This window comes from Lycorma delicatula, chromosome 1, assembly GCF_047948215.1.
Source record: "Lycorma delicatula isolate Av1 chromosome 1, ASM4794821v1, whole genome shotgun sequence".
NCBI classification, from domain to species: Eukaryota; Metazoa; Arthropoda; class Insecta; order Hemiptera; family Fulgoridae; genus Lycorma; species Lycorma delicatula.
In genome coordinates, this window is record NC_134455.1 from 256,144,099 (window position 1) to 256,164,993 (window position 20,895).

Sequence of the window (20,895 nt, forward strand, 5' to 3'; positions counted from 1 at the left end):
TACATATATATATATATATATATATATATATTCATACTGAGCGTATAACTATATAAAACAAGTGTTTTACCAAAACCGGACCGGGATAATTTTTTTCAATAAGAAAATTTTTAAGTTAAAAAAACTGCAACATATATATATAATGTATTGCCCAATATCCAAGCGGCGATGGTGGTGTAGTGGTTAAATTACTACTTGCAAATTAATTAAGCGAGTAACACCATCGGGAGCTTAAGTTCGCTTCCGGCCATAGCCGCGTATTTTTTTTTTTTTTTTTTTTTTTTTTTTTTTGATTTTGCCAACGAGATTTTTTTTTTTAACTTTATCCTGAAATGACAATTTTACTATGAGAAATTATCTATTAATTTAAAGAGAAATTATTTTTTGTGTTTAATATAAAATTTTTAATCATTACATCACTTTTCATACGTATTTATTTGGGACTTTGCAATGTTTCGTTTTTTTTCAACTACATTTCCTTTTAAATGAAATTATAAAAGCTAAATTTACGCGATTTTTATAAAATGGCAGCAATTGTCCGTTGTTCTTTTCATTCCAGATTCAGACGATGGTTTGACGAAGTGTAATGTTCATTAACATTACTGTCGGACGGGAAGTCTCCCCACTGTGACTTAACTGTCCAATTAGCCCAACCACCATGTCCCGTGCCTTGTGCGGTTTTTTCGCAGGATGTCTTCAGACCCCTTACTGATTGATATCATTTCTAGTTTTAATTTAAATCAGCACAAGACTCATATTAATCGACGATATGTTTAATTCAAAATGAAAATTCTGATCTACCCCTAATATGACGATAAGAGTGGGTCACCTAAAGAGGCATGGCCACCCCCTCAACCTGACTTCACGATTCGACTCAAAAACTATACCAATATAGTATTCCACTATACCGGACCCTATATATAAATATATATATATATGTATTCTGATACTGAGCGTATAACTATATAAAACAAGTGTTTTACCAAAACCCGGACCGGGATAATTTTTTTCAATAAGAAAATTTTTAAGTTAAAAAAACTGCAACATATATATATAATGTATTGCCCAATATCCAAGCGGCGATGGTGGTGTAGTGGTTAAATTACTACTTGCAAATAAATTAAGCGAGTAACACCATCGGGAGCTCAAGTTCGCTTCCGGCCATAGCCGCATATTTTTTATTTTTTTTATTTTTTTATTTTTCCAACGAGATATTTTTTTTTTTAACTTTATCCTGAAATGACAATTTTACTATGAGAAAAAAAATCGTTCTCCCAATTTAAAGAGAAAGCTATTTTTTGTGTCTAATATAAAATTTTTAATCATTACATCACTTTTCATACGTATTTATTTGGGACTTTACAATGTTTTGTTTTTTTCAACTACATTTCCTTTAAAATGAGATTATAAAAGCTTAAATTACGCGATTTTTATAAAATGGCAGCAATTGTCCTTTATTCTTTTAATTCCAGATTCAGACGATGGTTTGCTTAAGGGTAATGTTCATTAACACCACTGTCGGACGGGAAGTCTCCCCCACTGTGACTTTACTGGCCAATTAGCCCAACCTCCATGTTCCGTGCCTTGGGCGGCTTTTTCGCAGGATGTCATCATACCCCTTAACTGATTGATTACATTTCTAGTTATAATTTAAATCAGTGTAAGACTCATACTAATCTACGATATGTTACATGCAAAATGATAATTCAGATCTACCCCTAATATGACGATAATAGTAGGTCACCTAAAAAGGCGTGGCCTCCCCTCAACCTGACATAACGATTCGAGACACAAAATATACCAATATAGTATTCCACTATACTGGACCCTATACATATATATATATATATATATATATATATATATATATATATATTCATACTGAGCGTATAACTATATAAAACAAGTGTTTTACCAAAACAGGACCGGGATAACTTTTTTCAATAAGAAAGTTTTTAAGTTAAAAACACTGCAACATATATATATATATATATATAATGTATTGCCCAATTGCCAAGCGGCGATGGTGGTGTAGTGGTTAAATTACTACTTGCAAATTAATTAAGCGAGTAACACCATCGGGAGCTCAAGTTCGCTTCCGGCCATAGCCGCGTATTTTTTTTTTTTTATTTTGCCAACGAGATGTTTTTTTTAAATTTTATCCTGAAATGACAATTATACTATGAGAAATAAAAATAATTATTTCCCAATTTAACGAGAAAGCTATTTTTTGTGTCTAATATAACATTTTTAATCATTACATCACTTTTCATACGTATTTATTTGGGACTTTACAATGTTTTGTTTTTTTTCAACTACATTTCCTTTAAAATGAGATTATAAAATCTTAAATTACGCGATTTTTATAAAATGGCAGCAATTGTCCTTTATTCTTTTTATTCCAGATTCAGACGATGGTTTGATTTAGGGTAATGTTCATTAACACCACTGTCGGACGGAAAGTCTCCCCCACTGTGACTTTACTGGCCAATTAGCCCAACCACCATGTTCCGTGCCTTGGGCGGCTTTTTCGCAGGATGTCTTCATACCCCTTAACAGATTGATTACATTTCTAGTTATAATTTAAATCAGTGTAAGACTCATTATTCGACGATATGTTTAATTCAAAATGAAAATTCAGATCTACCCCTAATATGACGATAACAGTAGGTCACCTAAAGAGGCATGGCCACCCCCTCAACCTGACTTCACGATTCGACTCAAAAACTATACCAATATAGTATTCCACTCTACCGGACCCTATACATACATATATATATATATATATATATATATATATATATATTCATACTGAGCGTATAACTATATAAAACAATTGTTTTACCAAAACAGGACCGGGATAATTTTTTTCAATAAGAAAGTTTTTAAGTTAAAAAAACTGCAACATATATATATATATAATGTATTGCCCAATTGCCAAGCGGCGATTGTGGTGTAGTGGTTAAATTACTACTTGCAAATTAATTAAGCGAGTAACACCATCGGGAGCTTAAGTTCGCTTCCGGCCATAGCCGCGTATTTTTTTTTTTTTTTTTTTTTTTTTTTTTTTTTGATTTTGCCAACGAGATTTTTTTTTTTAACTTTATCCTGAAATGACAATTTTACTATGAGAAATTATCTATTAATTTAAAGAGAAATTATTTTTTGTGTTTAATATAAAATTTTTAATCATTACATCACTTTTCATACGTATTTATTTGGGACTTTGCAATGTTTCGTTTTTTTTCAACTACATTTCCTTTTAAATGAAATTATAAAAGCTTAAGTTACGCGATTTTTATAAAATGGCAGCAATTGTCCGTTATTCTTTTAATTCCAGATTCAGACGATGGTTTGACGAAGTGTAATGTTCATTAACACCACTGTCGGACGGGAAGTCTCCCCACTGTGACTTTACTGTCCAATTAGCCCAACCACCATGTCCCGTGCCTTGTGCGGTTTTTTCGCAGGATGTCTTCAGACCCCTTACTGATTGATATCATTTCTAGTTTTAATTTAAATCAGTGCAAGACTCATATTAATCGACGATATGTTTAATTCAAAATGAAAATTCTGATCTACACCTAATATGACGATAAGAGTGGGTCACCTAAAGAGGCATGGCCACCCCCTCAACCTGACTTCACGATTCGACTCAAAAACTATACCAATATAGTATTCCACTATACCGGACCCTATATATAAATATATATATATATATATATATTCTGATACTGAGCGTATAACTATATAAAACAAGTGTTTTACCAAAACCCGGACCGGGATAATTTTTTTCAATAAGAAAATTTTTAAGTTAAAAAAACTGCAACATATATATATAATGTATTGCCCAATATCCAAGCGGCGATGGTGGTGTAGTGGTTAAATTACTACTTGCAAATAAATTAAGCGAGTAACACCATCGGGAGCTCAAGTTCGCTTCCGGCCATAGCCGCGTATTTTTTTTTTTTTTTTTTTTTTTTTTTTTGATTTAGCCAACGAGATGTTTTTTTTAACTCTATCCTAAAATGACAATTTTACAATGAGAAAAAAAAAATTATCTCCCAATTTAAAGAGAAAGCTATTTTTTGTGTCTAATATAAAATTTTTAATCATTACATCACTTTTCATACGTATTTATTTGGGACTTTACAATGTTTCGTTTTTTTCAACTACATATTCTTTTAAATGAGATTATAAAAGCTTAAGTTACGCGATTTTTATAAAATGGCAGCAATTGCCGTTATTCTTTTAATTCCAGATTCAGACGATGGTTTGATTAAGGGTAATGTTCATTAACACCACTGTCGGACGGGAAGTCTCCCCACTGTGACTTTACTGGCCAATTAGCCCAACCACCATGTTCCGTGCCTTGTGCGGTTTTTTTTGCAGGATGTCTTCAGACCCCTTACTGATTGATCACATTTCTAGTTTTAATTTAAATCAGTGCAAAACTCATATTAATCGACGATATGAAAATTCAGATCTACCCCTAATATGACGATAACAGTAGGTCACCTAAAGAGGCATGGCCACCCCCTCAACCTGACTTCACGATTCGACTCAAAAACTATACCAATATAGTATTCCACTCTACCGGACCCTATACATATATATATATATATATATATATTCATACTGAGCGTATAACTATATAAAACAATTGTTTTACCAAAACAGGACCGGGATAATTTTTTTCAATAAGAAAGTTTTTAAGTTAAAAAAACTGCAACATATATATATATATAATGCATTGCCCAATTGCCAAGCGGCGATGGTGGTGTAGTGGTTAAATTACTACTTGCAAATAAATTAAGCGAGTAACAACATCGGGAGCTCAAGTTCGCTTCCGGCCATAGCCGCATATTTTTTATTTTTTTTATTTTTTTATTTTGCCAACGAGATATTTTTTTTTTTTAACTTTATCCTGAAATGACAATTTTACTATGAGAAAAAAAAATGTTCTCCCAATTTAAAGAGAAAGCTATTTTTTGTGTCTAATATAAAATTTTTAATCATTACATCACTTTTCATACGTATTTATTTGGGACTTTACAATGTTTTGTTTTTTTCAACTACATTTCCTTTAAAATGAGATTATAAAAGCTTAAATTACGCGATTTTTATAAAATGGCAGCAATTGTCCTTTATTCTTTTAATTCCAGATTCAGACGATGGTTTGATTAAGGGTAATGTTCATTAACACCACTGTCGGACGGGAAGTCTCCCCCACTGTGACTTTACTGGCCAATTAGCCCAACCTCCATGTTCCGTGCCTTGGGCGGCTTTTTCGCAGAATGTCATCATACCCCTTAACTGATTGATTACATTTCTAGTTATAATTTAAATCAGTGTAAGACTCATACTAATCTACGATATGTTACATGCAAAATGATAATTCAGATCTACCCCTAATATGACGATAATAGTAGGTCACCTAAAAAGGCGTGGCCACCCTCTCAACCTGACAAAACGATTCGACTCAAAAAATATACCAATATAGTATTCCACTATACCGGACCCTATACATACATATATATATATATATATATATATATTCATACTGAGCGTATAACTATATAAAACAAGTATTTTACAAAACCGGACCGGGATAATTTTTTTCAATAAGAAAATTTTTATGTTAAAAACACTGCAACATATATATATATAATGTATTGCCCAATTGCCAAGCGGCGATGGTGGTGTAGTGCTTAAATTACTACTTGCAAATTAATTAAGCGAGTAACACCATCGGGAGCTCAAGGTCGCTTCCAGCCATAGCCGCGTATTTTTTTTTTTTTTTTATGTTTTTTATTTTGCCAACGAGATGTTTTTTTTTTTAACTTTATCCTGAAATGACAATTTTACTATGAGAAATAAAAATAATTATCTACCAATTTTAAGAGAAAGCTATTTTTTGTGTCTAATATAAACTTTTTATCATTACATCACTTTTCATACGTATTTATTTGGGACTTTACAATGTTTTGTTTTTTTTCAACTACATTTCCTTTAAAATGAGATTATAAATGCTTAAATTACGCGATTTTTATAAAACGGCAGCAATTGTCCTTTATTCTTTTAATTCCAGATTCAGACGATGGTTTGATTTACGGTAATGTTCATTAACACCACTGTCGGACGGAAAGTCTCCCCCACTGTGACTTTACTGGCCAATTAGCCCAACCTCCATGTTCCGTGCCTTGGGCGGCTTTTTCGCAGGATGTCTTCATACCCCTTAACAGATTGACTACATTTCTAGTTATAATTTAAATCAGTGTAAGACTCATATTAATCGACGATATGTTTAATTCAAAATGAAAATTCAGATCTACCCCTAATATGACGATAACAGTAGGTCACCTAAAGAAGCATGGCCACCCCCTCAACCTGACTTCACGATTCGATTAAAAAACTATACCAATATAGTATTCCACTATACCGGACCCTATACATATATATATATATATATATATATATATTCATACTGAGCGTATAACTATATAAAACCAGTGTTTTACCAAAACAGGACCGGGATAACTTTTTTCAATAAGAAAGTTTTTAAGTTAAAAACACTGCAACATATATATATATAATGTATTGCCCAATCGCCAAGCGGCGATGGTGGTGTAGTGGTTAAATTACTACTTGCAAATTAATTAAGCGAGTAACACCATCGGGAGCTCAAGTTCGCTTCCGGCCATAGCCGCGTATTTTTTATTTTTTTTATTTTTGTATTTTGCCAACGAGATGTTTTTTTTTTTTTTAACTTTATCCTGAAATGACAATTTTACTATGAGAAATAAAAATAATTATCTACCAATTTTAAGAGAAAGCTATTTTTTGTGTCTAATATAAACTTTTTATCATTACATCACTTTTCATACGTATTTATTTGGGACTTTACAATGTTTTGTTTTTTTTCAACTACATTTCCTTTAAAATGAGATTATAAAAGCTTAAATTACGCGATTTTTATAAAATGGCTGCAATTGTCCTTTATTCTTTTAATTCCAGATTCAGACGATGGTTTGATTAAGGGTAATGTTCATTAACACCACTGTCGGACGGGAAGTCTCCCCACTGTGACTTTACTGGCCAATTAGTCCAACCTCCATGTTCCGTGCCTTGGGCGGCTTTTTCGCAGGATGTCTTCATTCCCCTTAACTGATTGATTGCATTTCTAGTTATAATTTAAATCAGTGTAAGACTCATACTAATCTACGATATGTTACATGCAAAATGAAAATTCAGATCTACCCCTAATATGACGATAATAGTAGGTCACCTAAAAAGGCGTGGCCACCCTCTCAACCTGACAAAACGATTCGACTCAAAAAATATACCAATATAGTATTCCACTATACCGGACCCTATACATACATATATATATATATATATATATATTCATACTGAGCGTATAACTATATAAAACAAGTATTTTACAAAACCGGACCGGGATAATTTTTTTCAATAAGAAAATTTTTATGTTAAAAACACTGCAACATATATATATATATATATATATAATGTATTGCCCAATTGCCAAGCGGCGATGGTGGTGTAGTGGTTAAATTACTACTTGCAAATTAATTAAGCGAGTAACACCATCGGGAGCTCAAGTTCGCTTCCAGCCATAGCCGCGTATTTTTTTTTTTTTTTTTATGTTTTTTATTTTGCCAAAGAGATGTTTTTTTTTTTAACTTTATCCTGAAATGACAATTTTACTATGAGAAATAAAAATAATTATCTACCAATTTTAAGAGAAAGCTATTTTTTGTGTCTAATATAAACTTTTTATCATTACATCACTTTTCATACGTATTTATTTGGGACTTTACAATGTTTTGTTTTTTTTCAACTACATTTCCTTTAAAATGAGATTATAAATGCTTAAATTACGCGATTTTTATAAAACGGCAGCAATTGTCCTTTATTCTTTTAATTCCAGATTCAGACGATGGTTTGATTTACGGTAATGTTCATTAACACCACTGTCGGACGGAAAGTCTCCCCCACTGTGACTTTACTGGCCAATTAGCCCAACCTCCATGTTCCGTGCCTTGGGCGGCTTTTTCGCAGGATGTCTTCATACCCCTTAACAGATTGATTACATTTCTAGTTATAATTTAAATCAGTGTAAGACTCATATTAATCGACGATATGTTTAATTCAAAATGAAAATTCAGATCTACCCCTAATATGACGATAACAGTAGGTCACCTAAAGAAGCATGGCCACCCCCTCAACCTGACTTCACGATTCGATTAAAAAACTATACCAATATAGTATTCCACTATACCGGACCCTATACATATATATATATATATATATATATATATTCATACTGAGCGTATAACTATATAAAACAAGTGTTTTACCAAAACCGGACCGGGATAATTTTTTTCAATAAGAAAATTTTTAAGTTAAAAAAACTGCAACATATATATATAATGTATTGCCCAATATCCAAGCGGCGATGGTGGTGTAGTGGTTAAATTACTACTTGCAAATAAATTAAGCGAGTAACACCATTGGGAGCTCAAGTTCGCTTCCGGCCATAGCCGCGTATTATTTTTTTTTTTTTTTTTTTTTTTTTTTTTTTTTGATTTAGCCAACGAGATGTTTTTTTTAACTCTATCCTAAAATGACAATTTTACAATGAGAAAAAAAAAATTATCTCCCAATTTAAAGAGAAAGCTATTTTTTGTGTCTAATATAAAATTTTTAATCATTACATCACTTTTCATACGTATTTATTTGGGACTTTGCAATGTTTTGTTTTTTTTCAACTACATATTCTTTTAAATGAGATTATAAAAGCTTAAGTTACGCGATTTTTATAAAATGGCAGCAATTGCCGTTATTCTTTTAATTCCAGATTCAGACGATGGTTTGATTAAGGGTAATGTTCATTAACACCACTGTCGGACGGGAAGTCTCCCCACTGTGACTTTACTGGCCAATTAGCCCAACCACCATGTTCCGTGCCTTGTGCGGTTTTTTCGCAGGATGTCTTCAGACCCCTTACTGATTGATCACATTTCTAGTTTTAATTTAAATCAGTGCAAAACTCATATTAATCGACGATATGAAAATTCAGATCTACCCCTAATATGACGATAACAGTAGGTCACCTAAAGAGGCATGGCCACCCCCTCAACCTGACTTCACGATTCGACTCAAAAACTATACCAATATAGTATTCCACTCTACCGGACCCTATACATATATATATATATATATATATATATATATATATATATATATATATATATATTCATACTGAGCGTATAACTATATAAAACAATTGTTTTACCAAAACAGGACCAGGATAATTTTTTTCAATAAGAAAGTTTTTAAGTTAAAAAAACTGCAACATATATATATAATGTATTGCCCAATATCCAAGCGGCGATGGTGGTGTAGTGGTTAAATTACTACTTGCAAATAAATTAAGCGAGTAACACCATCGGGAGCTCAAGTTCGCTTCCGGCCATAGCCGCGTATTTTTTTTTTTTTTTTTTTTTTGATTTAGCCAACGAGATGTTTTTTTTTAACTCTATCCTAAAATGACAATTTTACTATGAGAAAAAAAAATGTTCTCCCAATTTAAAGAGAAAGCTATTTTTTGTGTCTAATATAAAATTTTTAATCATTACATCACTTTTCATACGTATTTATTTGGGACTTTACAATGTTTTGTTTTTTTCAACTACATTTCCTTTAAAATGAGATTATAAAAGCTTAAATTACGCGATTTTTTTAAAATGGCAGCAATTGTCCTTTATTCTTTTAATTCCAGATTCAGACGATGGTTTGATTGAGGGTAATGTTCATTAACACCACTGTCGGACGGGAAGTCTCCCCCACTGTGACTTTACTGGCCAATTAGCCCAACCTCCATGTTCCGTGCCTTGGGCGGCTTTTTCGCAGGATGTCTTCATACCCCTTAACTGATTGATTACATTTCTAGTTATAATTTAAATCAGTGTAAGACTCATACTAATCTACGATATGTTACATGCAAAATGATAATTCAGATCTACCCCTAATATGACGATAATAGTAGGTCACCTAAAAAGGCGTGGCCACCCCCTCAACCTGACATAACGATTCGACTCAAAAAATATACCAATATAGTATTCCACTATACCGGACCCTATACATATATATATATATATATATATATATATATATATATATATATATTCATACTGAGCGTATAACTATATAAAACAAGTGTTTTACCAAAACAGGACCGGGATAACTTTTTTCATTAAGAAAGTTTTTAAGTTAAAAACACTGCAACATATATATATATAATGTATTGCCCAATTGCCAAGCGGCGATGGTGGTGTAGTGGTTAAATTACTACTTGCAAATTAATTAAGCGAGTAACACCATCGGGAGCTTAAGTTCGCTTCCAGCCATAGCCGCGTATTTTTTTTTTTTTTTTTTTTTTTTTTGATTTTGCCAACGAGATTTTTTTTTTTAACTTTATCCTGAAATGACAATTTTACTATGAGAAATTATCTACTAATTTAAAGAGAAATTATTTTTTGTGTTTAATATAAAATTTTTAATCATTACATCACTTTTCATACGTATTTATTTGGGACTTTGCAATGTTTCGTTTTTTTTCAACTACATTTCCTTTTAAATGAGATTATAAAAGCTTAAGTTACGCGATTTTTATAAAATGGCAGCAATTGCCGTTATTCTTTTAATTCCAGATTCAGACGATGGTTTGATTAAGGGTAATGTTCATTAACACCACTGTCGGACGGGAAGTCTCCCCACTGTGACTTTACTGGCCAATTAGCCCAACCACCATGTTCCGTGCCTTGTGCGGTTTTTTCGCAGGATGTCTTCAGACCCCTTACTGATTGATCACATTTCTAGTTTTAATTTAAATCATTGCAAAACTCATATTAATCGACGATATGAAAATTCAGATCTACCCCTAATATGACGATAACAGTAGGTCACCTAAAGAGGCATGGCCACCCCCTCAACCTGACTTCACGATTCGACTCAAAAACTATACCAATATAGTATTCCACTCTACCGGACCCTATACATATATATATATATATATATATATATATATATATATATATATTCATACTGAGCGTATAACTATATAAAACAATTGTTTTACCAAAACAGGACCAGGATAACTTTTTTCATTAAGAAAGTTTTTAAGTTAAAAACACTGCAACATATATATATATAATGTATTGCCCAATTGCCAAGCGGCGATGGTGGTGTAGTGGTTAAATTACTACTTGCAAATTAATTAAGCGAGTAACACCATCGGGAGCTTAAGTTCGCTTCCAGCCATAGCCGCGTATTTTTTTTTTTTTTTTTTTTTTTTTTTGATTTTGCCAACGAGATTTTTTTTTTTAACTTTATCCTGAAATGACAATTTTACTATGAGAAATTATCTACTAATTTAAAGAGAAATTATTTTTTGTGTTTAATATAAAATTTTTAATCATTACATCACTTTTCATACGTATTTATTTGGGACTTTGCAATGTTTCGTTTTTTTTTCAACTACATTTCCTTTTAAATGAAATTATAAAAGCTTAAGTTACGCGATTTTTATAAAATGGCTGCAATTGTCCTTTATTCTTTTAATTCCAGATTCAGACGATGGTTTGATTAAGGGTAATGTTCATTAACACCACTGTCGGACGGGAAGTCTCCCCACTGTGACTTTACTGGCCAATTAGTCCAACCTCCATGTTCCGTGCCTTGGGCGGCTTTTTCGCAGGATGTCTTCATTCCCCTTAACTGATTGATTGCATTTTAGTTATAATTTAAATCAGTGTAAGACTCATACTAATCTACGATATGTTACATGCAAAATGAAAATTCAGATCTACCCCTAATATGACGATAATAGTAGGTCACCTAAAAAGGCGTGGCCACCCCCTCAACCTGACAAAACGATTCGACTCAAAAAATATACCAATATAGTATTCAACTATACCGGACCCTATACATATATATATATATATATATATATTCATACTGAGCGTATAACTATATAAAACAAGTATTTTACAAAACCGGACCGGGATAATTTTTTTCAATAAGAAAATTTTTATGTTAAAAACACTGCAACATATATATATATATATATATATATATAATGTATTGCCCAATTGCCAAGCGGCGATCGTGGTGTAGTGGTTAAATTACTACTTGCAAATAAATTAAGCGAGTAACACCATCGGGAGCTCAAGTTCGCTTCCGGCCATAGCCGCGTATTTTTTTTTTTTTTTTTTTTTTTTTTGATTTTGCCAACGAGATTTTTTTTTTTTAACTTTATCCTGAAATGACAATTTTACTATGAGAAATTATCTACTAATTTAAAGAGAAATTATTTTTTGTGTTTAATATAAAATTTTTAATCATTACATCACTTTTCATACGTATTTATTTGGGACTTTGCAATGTTTCGTTTTTTTCAACTACATTTCCTTTTAAATGAGATTATAAAAGCTTAAGTTACGCGATTTTTATAAAATGGCAGCAATTGTCCGTTATTCTTTTAATTCCAGATTCAGACGATGGTTTGATTTAGTGTAATGTTCATTAACAACACTGTCGGACGGGAAGTCTCCCCACTGTGACTTTACTGTCCAATTAGCCCAACCACCATGTTCCGTGCCTTGTGCGGTTTTTTCGCAGGATGTCTTCAGACCCCTTACTGATTGATAACATTTCTAGTTTTAATTTAAATCAGTGCAAGACTCATATTAATCGACGATATGTTTAATTCAAAATGAAAATTCTGATCTACCCCTAATATGACGATAAGAGTAGGTCACCTAAAGAGGCATGGCCACCCCCTCAACCTGACTTCACGATTCGACTCAAAAACTATACCAATATAGTATTCCACTATACCGGACCCTATATATAAATATATATATATATATATATATATTCTGGTACTGAGCGTATAACTATATAAAACAAGTGTTTTACCAAAACCCGGACCGGGATAATTTTTTTCAATAAGAAAATTTTTAAGTTAAAAAAACTGCAACATATATATATAATGTATTGCCCAATATCCAAGCGGCGATGGTGGTGTAGTGGTTAAATTACTACTTGCAAATAAATTAAGCGAGTAACACCATCGGGAGCTGAAAATCGCTTCCGGCCAAAGCCGCGTATTTTTTTTTTTTTTTTTTTTTTGATTTAGCCAACGAGATGTTTTTTTTAACTCTATCCTAAAATGACAATTTTACAATGAGAAAAAAAAAATTATCTCCCAATTTAAAGAGAAAGCTATTTTTTGTGTCTAACATAAAATTTTTAATCATTACATCACTTTTCATACGTATTTATTTGGGACTTTGCAATGTTTCGTTTTTTTTTCAACTACATATTCTTTTAAATGAGATTATAAAAGCTTAAGTTACGCGATTTTTATAATATGGCAGCAATTGCCGTTATTCTTTTAATTACAGATTCAGACGATGGTTTGATTAAGGGTAATGTTCATTAACACAACTGTCGGACGGGAAGTCTCCCCACTGTGACTTTACTGGCCAATTAGCCCAACCACCATGTTCCGTGCCTTGTGCGGTTTTTTCGCAGGATGTCTTCAGACCCCTTACTGATTGATCACATTTCTAGTTTTAATTTAAATCAGTGCAAAACTCATATTAATCGACGATATGAATATTCAGATCTACCCCTAATATGACGATAACAGTAGGTCACCTAAAGAGGCATGGCCACCCCCTCAACCTGACTTCACGATTCGACTCAAAAACTATACCAATATAGTATTCCACTCTACCGGACCCTATACATATATATATATATATATATATATATATATATATATATTCATACTGAGCGTATAACTATATAAAACAATTGTTTTACCAAAACAGGACCGGGATAATTTTTTTCAATAAGAAAGTTTTTAAGTTAAAAAAACTGCAACATATATATATATATAATGTATTGCCCAATTGCCAAGCGGCGATGGTGGTGTAGTGGTTAAATTAATACTTGCAAATTAATTAAGCGAGTAACACCATCGGGAGCTTAAGTTCGCTTCCGGCCATAGCCGCGTATTTTTTTTTTTTTTTTTTTTTTTTTTTGATTTTGCCAACGAGATTTTTTTTTTAACTTTATCCTGAAATGACAATTTTACTATGAGAAATTATCTACTAATTTAAAGAGAAATTATTTTTTGTGTTTAATATAAAATTTTTAATCATTACATCACTTTTCATACGTATTTATTTGGGACTTTGCAATGTTTCGTTTTTTTTCAACTACATTTCCTTTTAAATGAAATTATAAAAGCCTAAGTTACGCGATTTTTATAAAATGGCAGCAATTGTCCGTTATTCTTTTAATTCCAGATTCAGACGATGGTTTGACGAAGTGTAATGTTCATTAACACCACTGTCGGACGGGAAGTCTCCCCACTGTGACTTTACTGTCCAATTAGCCCAACCACCATGTCCCGTGCCTTGTGCGGTTTTTTCGCAGGATGTCTTCAGACCCCTTACTGATTGATAACATTTCTAGTTTTAATTTAAATCAGTGCAAGACTCATATTAATCGACGATATGTTTAATTCAAAATGAAAATTCTGATCTACCCCTAATATGACGATATGAGTAGGTCACCTAAAGAGGCATGGCCACCCCCTCAACCTGACTTCACGATTCGACTCAAAAACTATACCAATATAGTATTCCACTATACCGGACCCTATATATAAATATATATATATATATATATATATATATATATATATATATATATATATATATATATATATATATATATATATATATATATATATATATTCTGATACTGAGCGTATAACTATATAAAACAAGTGTTTTACCAAAACCCGGACCGGGATAATTTTTTTCAATAAGAAAATTTTTAAGTTAAAAAAACTGCAACATATATATATAATGTATTGCCCAATATCCAAGCGGCGATGGTGGTGTAGTGGTTAAATTACTACTTGCAAATAAATTAAGCGAGTAACACCATTGGGAGCTCAAGTTCGCTTCCGGCCATAGCCGCGTATTTTTTTTTTTTTTTTTTTTTGATTTAGCCAACGAGATGTTTTTTTTTAACTCTATCCTAAAATGACAATTTTACTATGAGAAAAAAAAATGTTCTCCCAATTTAAAGAGAAAGCTATTTTTTGTGTGTAATATAAAATTTTTAATCATTACATCACTTTTCATACGTATTTATTTGGGACTTTACAATGTTTTGTTTTTTTCAACTACATTTCCTTTAAAATGAGATTATAAAAGCTTAAATTACGCGATTTTTTTAAAATGGCAGCAATTGTCCTTTATTCTTTTAATTCCAGATTCAGACGATGGTTTGATTGAGGGTAATGTTCATTAACACCACTGTCGGACGGGAAGTCTCCCCCACTGTGACTTTACTGGCCAATTAGCCCAACCTCCATGTTCCGTGCCTTGGGCGGCTTTTTCGCATGATGTCTTCATACCCCTTAACTGATTGATTACATTTCTAGTTATAATTTAAATCAGTGTAAGACTCACACTAATCTACGATATGTTACATGCAAAATGATAATTCAGATCTACCCCTAATATGACGATAATAGTAGGTCACCTAAAAAGGCGTGGCCACCCCCTCAACCTGACATAACGATTCGACTCAAAAAATATACCAATATAGTATTCCACTATACCGGACCCTATACATATATATATATATATATATATATATATATATATATATATATATATATATTCATACTGAGCGTATAACTATATAAAACAAGTGTTTTACCAAAACAGGACCGGGATAACTTTTTTCATTAAGAAAGTTTTTAAGTTAAAAACACTGCAACATATATATATATATAATGTATTGCCCAATTGCCAAGCGGCGATGGTGGTGTAGTGGTTAAATTACTACTTGCAAATAAATTAAGCGAGTAACACCATCGGGAGCTGAAGTTCGCTTCCGGCCAAAGCCGCGTATTTTTTTTTTTTTTTTTTTTTGATTTAGCCAACGAGATGTTTTTTTTAACTCTATCCTAAAATGACAATTTTACAATGAGAAAAAAAAAATTATCTCCCAATTTAAAGAGAAAGCTATTTTTTGTGTCTAACATAAAATTTTTAATCATTACATCACTTTTCATACGTATTTATTTGGGACTTTGCAATGTTTCGTTTTTTTTTCAACTACATAATCTTTTAAATGAGATTATAAAAGCTTAAGTTACGCGATTTTTATAATATGGCAGCAATTGCCGTTATTCTTTTAATTCCAGATTCAGACGATGGTTTGATTAAGGGTAATGTTCATTAACACCACTGTCGGACGGGAAGTCTCCCCACTGTGACTTTACTGGCCAATTAGCCCAACCACCATGTTCCGTGCCTTGTGCGGTTTTTTCGCAGGATGTCTTCAGACCCCTTACTGATTGATCACATTTCTAGTTTTAATTTAAATCAGTGCAAAACTCAATATTAATCGACGATATGAATATTCAGATCTACCCCTAATATGACGATAACAGTAGGTCACCTAAAGAGGCATGGCCACCCCCTCAACCTGACTTCACGATTCGACTCAAAAACTATACCAATATAGTATTCCACTCTACCGGACCCTATACATATATATATATATATATATTCATACTGAGCGTATAACTATATAAAACAAGTATTTTACAAAACCGGACCGGGATAATTTTTTTCAATAAGAAAATTTTTATGTTAAAAACACTGCAACATATATATATATATATATATAATGTATTGCCCAATTGCCAAGCGGCGATGGTGGTGTAGTGGTTAAATTACTACTTGCAAATAAATTAAGCGAGTAACACCATCGGGAGCTCAAGTTCGCTTCCGGCCATAGCCCCGTATTTTTTTTTTTTTTTTTTTTTTTTTTTTGATTTTGCCAACGAGATTTTTTTTTTTTAACTTTATCCTGAAATGACAATTTTACTATGAGAAATTATCTACTAATTTAAAGAGAAATTATTTTTTGTGTTTAATATAAAATTTTTAATCATTACATCACTTTTCATACGTATTTATTTGGGACTTTGCAATGTTTCGTTTTTTTTCAACTACATTTCCTTTTAAATGAGATTATAAAAGCTTAAGTTACGCGATTTTTATAAAATGGCAGCAATTGTCCGTTATTCTTTTAATTCCAGATTCAGACGATGGTTTGATTTAGTGTAATGTTCATTAACACCACTGTCGGACGGGAAGTCTCCCCACTGTGACTTTACTGTCCAATTAGCCCAACCACCATGTTCCGTGCCTTGTGCGGTTTTTTCGCAGGATGTCTTCAGACCCCTTACTGATTGATAACATTTCTAGTTTTAATTTAAATCAGTGCAAGACTCATATTAATCGACGATATGTTTAATTCAAAATGAAAATTCAGATCTACCCCTAATATGACGATAAGAGTAGGTCACCTAAAGAGGCATGGCCACCCCCTCAACCTGACTTCACGATTCGACTCAAAAACTATACCAATATAGTATTCCACTATACCGGACCCTATATATAAATATATATATATATATATATTCTGATACTGAGCGTATAACTATATAACAAGTGTTTTACCAAAACCCGGACCGGGATAATTTTTTTCAATAAGAAAATTTTTAAGTTAAAAAAACTGCAACATATATATATAATGTATTGCCCAATATCCAAGCGGCGATGGTGGTGTAGTGGTTAAATTACTACTTGCAAATAAATTAAGCGAGTAACACCATCGGGAGCTGAAGTTCGCTTCCGGCCAAAGCCGCGTATTTTTTTTTTTTTTTTTTTTTGATTTAGCCAACGAGATGTTTTTTTTAACTCTATCCTAAAATGACAATTTTACAATGAGAAAAAAAAAATTATCTCCCAATTTAAAGAGAAAGCTATTTTTTGTGTCTAACATAAAATTTTTAATCATTACATCACTTTTCATACGTATTTATTTGGGACTTTGCAATGTTTCGTTTTTTTTTCAACTACATATTCTTTTAAATGAGATTATAAAAGCTTAAGTTACGCGATTTTTATAATATGGCAGCTATTGCCGTTATTCTTTTAATTCCAGATTCAGACGATGGTTTGATTAAGGGTAATGTTCATTAACACCACTGTCGGACGGGAAGTCTCCCCACTGTGACTTTACTGGCCAATTAGCCCAACCACCATGTTCCGTGCCTTGTGCGGTTTTTTCGCAGGATGTCTTCAGACCCCTTACTGATTGATCACATTTCTAGTTTTAATTTAAATCAGTGCAAAACTTATATTAATCGACGATATGAATATTCAGATCTACCCCTAATATGACGATAACAGTAGGTCACCTAAAGAGGCATGGCCACCCCCTCAACCTGACTTCACGATTCGACTCAAAAACTATACCAATATAGTATTCCACTCTACCGGACCCTATACATATATATATATATATATATATATATATATATATATATTCATACTGAGCGTATAACTATATAAAACAATTGTTTTACCAAAACAGGACCGGGATAATTTTTTTCAATAAGAAAGTTTTTAAGTTAAAAAAACTGCAACATATATATATATATAATGTATTGCCCAATTGCCAAGCGGCGATGGTGGTGTAGTGGTTAAATTACTACTTGCAAATTAATTAAGCGAGTAACACCATCGGGAGCTTAAGTTCGCTTCCGGCCATAGCCGCGTATTTTTTTTTTTTTTTTTTTTTTTTTTTTGATTTTGCCAACGAGATTTTTTTTTTTAACTTTATCCTGAAATGACAATTTTACTATGAGAAATTATCTACTAATTTAAAGAGAAATTATTTTTTGTGTTTAATATAAAATTTTTAATCATTACATCACTTTTCATACGTATTTATTTGGGACTTTGCAATGTTTCGTTTTTTTTCAACTACATTTCCTTTTAAATGAAATTATAAAAGCCTAAGTTACGCGATTTTTATAAAATGGCAGCAATTGTCCGTTATTCTTTTAATTCCAGATTCAGACGATGGTTTGACGAAGTGTAATGTTCATTAACACCACTGTCGGACGGGAAGTCTCCCCACTGTGACTTTACTGTCCAATTAGCCCAACCACCATGTCCCGTGCCTTGTGCGGTTTTTTCGCAGGATGTCTTCAGACCCCTTACTGATTGATATCATTTCTAGTTTTAATTTAAATTAGTGCAAGACTCATATTAATCGACGATATGTTTAATTCAAAATGAAAATTCTGATCTACCCCTAATATGACGATATGAGTGGGTCACCTAAAGAGGCATGGCCACCCCCTCAACCTGACTTCACGATTCGACTCAAAAACTATACCAATATAGTATTCCACTATACCGGACCCTATATATAAATATATATATATATATATATATTCTGATACTGAGAGTATAACTATATAAAACAAGTGTTTTACCAAAACCCGGACCGGGATAATTTTTTCAATAAGAAAATTTTTAAGTTAAAAAAACTGCAACATATATACATAATGTATTGCCCAATATCCAAGCGGCGATGGTGGTGTAGTGGTTAAATTACTACTTGCAAATTAATTAAGCGAGTAACACCATCGGGAGCTCAAGTTCGCTTCCGGCCATAGCCGCGTATTTTTTTTTTTTTTTATTTTTGTATTTTGCCAACGAGATGTTTTTTTTTTTTTTAACTTTATCCTGAAATGACAATTTTACTATGAGAAATAAAAATAATTATCTACCAATTTTAAGAGAAAGCAATTTTTTGTGTCTAATATAAACTTTTTATCATTACATCACTTTTCATACGTATTTATTTGGGACTTTACCATGTTTTGTTTTTTTTCAACTACATTTCCTTTAAAATGAGATTATAAAAGCTTAAATTACGCGATTTTTATAAAATGGCAGCAATTGTCCTTTATTCTTTTAATTCCAGATTCAGACGATGGTTTGATTAAGGGTAATGTTCATTAACACCACTGTCGGACGGGAAGTCTCCCCCACTGTGACTTTACTGGCCAATGAGCCCAACCTCCATGTTCCGTGCCTTGGGCGGCTTTTTCGCAGGATGTCTTCATACCCCTTAACTGATTTATTACATTTCTAGTTATAATTTAAATCAGTGTAAGACTCATACTAATCTACGATATGTTACATGCAAAATGATAATAGTAGGTCACCTAAAAAGGCGTGGCCACCCCCTCAACCTGACAAAACGATTCGACTCAAAAAATATACCAATATAGTATTCCACTATACCGGACCCTATACATATATATATATATATATATATATATTCATACTGAGCGTATAACTATATAAAACAAGTATTTTACAAAACCGGACCAGGATAATTTTTTTCAATAAGAAATTTTTTATGTTAAAAACACTGCAACATATATATATATATATATATAATGTATTGCCCAATTGCCAAGCGGCGATGGTGGTGTAGTGGTTAAATTACTACTTGCAAATTAATTAAGCGAGTAACACCATCGGGAGCTCAAGTTCGCTTCCGGCCATAGCCGCGTATTTTTTTTTTTATTTTGCCAACGAGATGTTTTTTTTTAATTTTATCCTGAAATGACAATTTTACTATGAGAAATAAAAATAATTATTTCCCAATTTAACGAGAAAGCTATTTTTTGTGTCTAATATAACATTTTTAATCATTACATCACTTTTCATACGTATTTATTTGGGACTTTACAATGTTTTGTTTTTTTCAACTACATTTCCTTTAAAATGAGATTATAAAATCTTAAATTACGCGATTTTTATAAAATGGCAGCAATTGTCCTTTATTCTTTTAATTCCAGATTCAGACGATGGTTTGATTTAGGGTAATGTT

At 32.1% G+C, this 20,895-nt stretch overlaps 1 protein-coding gene across 1 annotated transcript in view; it reads left to right on the plus strand.

Moving 5' to 3' along the window:
- The window catches only part of kl-3 (dynein heavy chain 8, axonemal kl-3), a 744,292-nt gene that overhangs the window by 452,784 nt on the left and 270,613 nt on the right, over positions 1–20,895 (plus strand). The window lies entirely within an intron of this gene.